This window comes from Lepidochelys olivacea (assembly GCF_965140295.1).
Source record: "Lepidochelys olivacea isolate rLepOli2 genome assembly, chromosome: 1".
NCBI lineage: Eukaryota > Metazoa > Chordata > Testudines > Cheloniidae > Lepidochelys > Lepidochelys olivacea.
In genome coordinates, this window is record NC_140411.1 from 209,099,226 (window position 1) to 209,104,291 (window position 5,066).

Genomic DNA, 5,066 nt, shown 5'->3' on the forward strand with positions numbered 1-5,066 from the left:
TTATGGTTACAAAGAAAACCTTCAAAAATATAAAGCAAGAGTTCTACACTTAGGAAGAAAGAATCCCATGCATTGCTACAGGTTGGGGACCGACTGGCTAAGCAGCAATTCTGCAGAAAAGGAGCTGGGGATTACAGTGGATGAGAAGCTGCATATGAGTCAGCAGTGTGCCCTTGTTGCCAAGAAAGCCAACGGCATATTGGGCTGTATTAGTAGGAGCATTGCCAGCAGATCGAGGGAAGTGATTATTCCCCTCTATTCAGCACTGGTGAGGCCACACCTGGAGTACTGCATCCAGTTTTGGTCCCCCCACTAGAGAAGGGATGTGGACAAATTGGAGAGAGTCCAGCGGAGGGCAACAAAAATGATTAGGGAGCTGGGGCACATGATTTACGAGGAGAGGCTGAGGGAACAGGGGTTATTTAGTCTGCAGAAGAGTGAGGGGGGATTTGATAGCAGTCTTCAATTACCTGACCGGGGTGGGGGGGGGGGGGCGTTCCAAAGAGGATGGAGCTAGGCTGTTCTCAGTGGTGGCAAGATGACAAGAACATGAACAAGAAGCCATGGTCTCAAGTTGCAGGTCTAGGTTGGATATTAGGAAACACTATTTCACTAGGAGTGTGGTGAAGCACTGGAAGGGGTTACCTAGGGAGGTCGTGGAATCTCCATCCTTAGAGGTTTTTAAGACCCGGCTTGACAAAGCCTTGGCTGGGATGATTTAGTTGGTGTTGGTCCTGCTATGAGCAGGGGATTGGACTAGATGACCTCCTGTGGTCTCTTCCAACCCTAATATTTTATGATTCTATTATCCTAATCCAAAAACCTTACGAGCAAACTCAACAACGGCAAAATATAACATTACCCATGTTTGGACTGTGTGATAGTAGGACTGTATTTTCTAAATGGACAAACAATCTAATTCTCAATTACTGAGGGACAATCTCCACTTATTGTTATATTTTGCTTTCCACAACCAAATCTCTGTACAACTTTTCATGAGTGATGTACCCAAGTATTTGGATTCTAATATCTAAACTGTATAGTTAAATCTATTCACCTAAATTTGGGTTATTGCTGATTATGTAACTGTATGCCAGTACATATGACTTTTAAAAACTTTGTTTTTGTGGATAATCTAAGCACTATACCCAGATGTACAGACACTCTTTTGCCAACCTATGTATTATATAGTTTTTTTAACATTAGCTTTAATAAAAAAATTTAAGATGTGCCAGTTTCTTGAGACAGTTAATTAGGAGGTCAGAGTTAAGGTTCTGTGATAGAAAGCAAGTTTGATTAATTTGGGGTGCACACTGCTTTGATGTATGTTGGACGTATACACATTTGGAGTATGTTGCCAATGGAAGTGAATGTCACATGCACTGTATTATCATCATTGAACATAATGTGAACATGGCAATAAATGCTGGCCTTTAACTTTTATTTCCACCCTTTTAAAATTTTGGGTTAACTGTCATTAAACCACAGTTTGGTCATATTAATAAATTAATAATCAAGAAACAAGAAAACCTCCTCTGTTAGTGCAAAGGGTAGTGCACTAATGAGAGAGATCACAATTTCCCTGCTGTGATCACAGTTACTGGGCCTGAGTCACTGGACTATACTAAGATGCATACAAACCTGGTTCACTTTGTTTTTGTGCTGTTTATCCAAACAGAAAGTTATTTTTATGTTTTTTTTCATTAAGAAATGAGATAGGACCTGCAGAAAAAACTACTACTGTAAAACACAAAAAGAAAAGGAGTACTTGTGGCACCTTAGAGACTAACCAATTTATTTGAGCATAAGCTTTTGTGAGCTACAGCTCACTTAGCTCATGAAAGCTTATGCTCAAATAAATTGGTTAGTCTCTAAGGTGCCACAAGTACTCCTTTTCTTTTTGCAAATACAGACTAACACGGCTGTTATTCTGAAACCTATTGTAAAACACAAGGAGGTAGACTTAAGGTTGTCCGTTAAATCTTAACTGGGACATATTCTGACTTCTGACTGCTTCATTAGGCAATGTTATTTTAATATATTTTTGGTATGGAATTACATATAGCTATATTTAAAAACAGAAACTAGAGAAAATTGATAAGTCTCTTCACTATCTGCCTAAACAATTTGGCTAGGCAGTGCAAAAATGGCTAAACATGACACAGGATTTCTGTGCTTACTATATCTCCAGAAGACTTCTGCTTTATTTAATGTACCTGAAGAGAATGAACTAAATGACCTGAAGAAGAGCTCCGTGTAAGGTTGAAAGTTTGTCTTGCTCACGAACGGAAGTTGGGTCTGACAAAAGATATTACCTCACCCACCCTGTCTCTCTGAATTAAAAGAGTAATAAAAAACGATGGTAAAAAAGAATATGAAAACAGCATGGTTTAAATGGCTAAATGATAAAGAACTCCCTCATTTAGATGTTGTCCCTTCAGTTTGTAAGTTCTTTGGGACAAGGCCCTTGTATAAAAGTTCCTTTCTTTACTCCAAACTGGGATCACGTTTACTTTGGCCCCAGATTTATGATGTGCTCAGCAGGGAGAAAAAACCAGGGAAAGCTCTTCCCAAGTTGCACCCAGCTCTGACAGTAGAGATGGAAAAGGCTCGTTAGGTCTTGTCTAGCTTATCTGCTTCTTTGAACATGGCCGATACAGGACTGTTCCCTACAGAAAAAAAATTCTAATACACTGATGTAATAACTCATGTGGAGGACAAAGTCACACCCCCTTAAAGAAAAAATATCAAGTTTTTCTCATGTCATTATGTTAGTGGATAAGGTTTATCCCTACTGCCCTAGACATCAGCCTCCAGAACCACTAGATCTCCTGAGATCCATGCAGATTTCAGAGGATTCCCTAGAGCAGTGGTTCTCAGCCAGGGATACACGTCAACCAGGGGCTATGCAAGGGTCTTCCAGGAGTTAAATCAAATCATCCAGATATTTACCTAGTTTTATAACAGGCTACATAAAAAGCACAAGTGAAGTCAGTAAAAACTAAAATTTCATACAATGACTTGTTTATACTGCTCTATATATCAGCGGTTCTCAAACTGTGATTTTGCTTTATTGGGGTCACTAGGGCCAGCGGTAGACTAGTGGGGACCCAGGGCAGAAAGTTGAAGCCCAAAGCCTGAGTTTTTAAGTGAGGTGAAACTTCGGGTCTATAAGGCAAATTAGACTCCTGAAAGGGGTACAAGTAATCTGGAAAGGTTGAGAACCACTGCCCTAAAGGTCTTCACATCAGCAGTCCCTCTCCCCCACCCCCATGCTTTAGCTTTCCCTGATTGTATCTTTGTTCCTGGAAACGCCTTTAGAGGTTGCTTATGCAATAGGGCAGAGGTCTCAAACACACGGCCCACAGAATTATTTGCTGCGTCCCACCAAGCTCCCCGCTCCCCCCCACCTCCGAGTTATTTCCTGTGGCTACCAAGCTCCCCTCACCTGCTGCTCCCCCCAGCGTGCTGTGCGGTGTCCCCGCTCCTTTGTCTACCTCCAGGTGCTTCCTGCCGAACAGCTGTTTGGTGGTGCTTAGCACATTCCAGGAGGGAGGGAGGAAGAGCAGGGAGCCACACACTCAAGGGAGGAGGCGGAGAAGAGACAGGGATTTGGGGAAGGGGTTGGAGTAGGGGCAGAGAGGGGGCTGATTTGGGGTGGGGACTTTGGCGAAGGGGTTGGAATGGGGGCAAGGCTGGGGTGGGAAGAGGCGGGGCAGGGACCAGGCCTTATGGAAAGTGTGGAGTGGGGGCAGGGGTAGGGCCAGGGGAAGTGGGGGTGGGGGAAGTGATGCAGCCCTGAAGCCAATGTACTAGTCCTCATGTGGCCCTCCTGGTGATTTGAGTTTGAGATCCCTGCAATACGTCATAAGGGGCCTCCATATAGTTGTTAATACAGCCTCAAAGATGCACTAACTTCCCAGATTTACCACTGGGTAGGGAAAACACACCTTCTCTCTCAGCTTCTTCCTAGATCAGCTGCCAGCCCTTCCGTGGAATAGACTCTGCTAGACCTTCAGACAGCTTGGGGCAACAATGGACAGTGTCACAGAGGGGAATGAGACCAACACATGAGGAAGAAATAACTTCTTCCCCTGGGGAAGAAATAACTTCTCCCTCCTGCTATGCATTTAAAAATAAATAGTCACCACTTTAAAGCACCATCAGAAGAATCACCAGATCAGGCACATTTTCCATAGACCTCTCCCCTGGCCCTTTCTCTCTCTCCCCAATTCCAGCTCTCTGTATAGGGCATCAATGGGCAGAATGGTCCCAGAATCCCACACTCCCTTCCCAAATTGGCCACAGATCTAGCCCCACTCCAATTCACCTACCTGCTGTGGGCCACTATTTCTCATTTTACCTTCCACAGAGGCCCAAGTCCCAACCTGACCTTCCCTTTCATGTATGCAGTGCAGCTATAGCCCTGTCCACCCCAGCATATTAGAGAAAAGGTAGGTCAGGTAATATCTTTTATTGGATCTACTTCTGTTGGTAAGAAACACAAGCTTTTGAGCCACACAGAATTATACTTTTCACAGACCTGAAGAAAAGCTTTGTAGAAGCTTCAAAGCTTGCCTTTTTCACCAACAGAGGTTAGTCTTCAGGTCCGGGAAAGACACTCCCCTTCATGGCAGAGATCCCAACAAGTCTTATTTCAGAGTAACAGCCGTGTTAGTCTGTAGTTGCAAAAAGAAAAGGAGGACTTATGGCACCTTAGAGACTAACCAATTTATTTGAGCATAAGCTTTCATGAGCTACAGCTCACTTCATCGGATGCATCTAAGTCTCTAAGGTGCCACAAGTACTCCTTTTCTTTTTGCGGATACAGACTAACACGGCTGCTACTCTGATACCCCGGTAACTTCCTTCACCCGCTGCAAGGCCCCCCCAGTCCCCCGCCTCGGGCCTGGGCCTGCGAGCGACACAGGGGTCGCGGAGGGACACGGCGGCGTAGCTCGCCCGTCGCCCCCCTGCCCCCAGGAGCGCGCGGGCTGGCTGGCGGGCGGGCCGCGGGAGGGGGAAGCTCCGCTCGCAGCCTCCAGCAGCTCCGCTCACACCTCGCT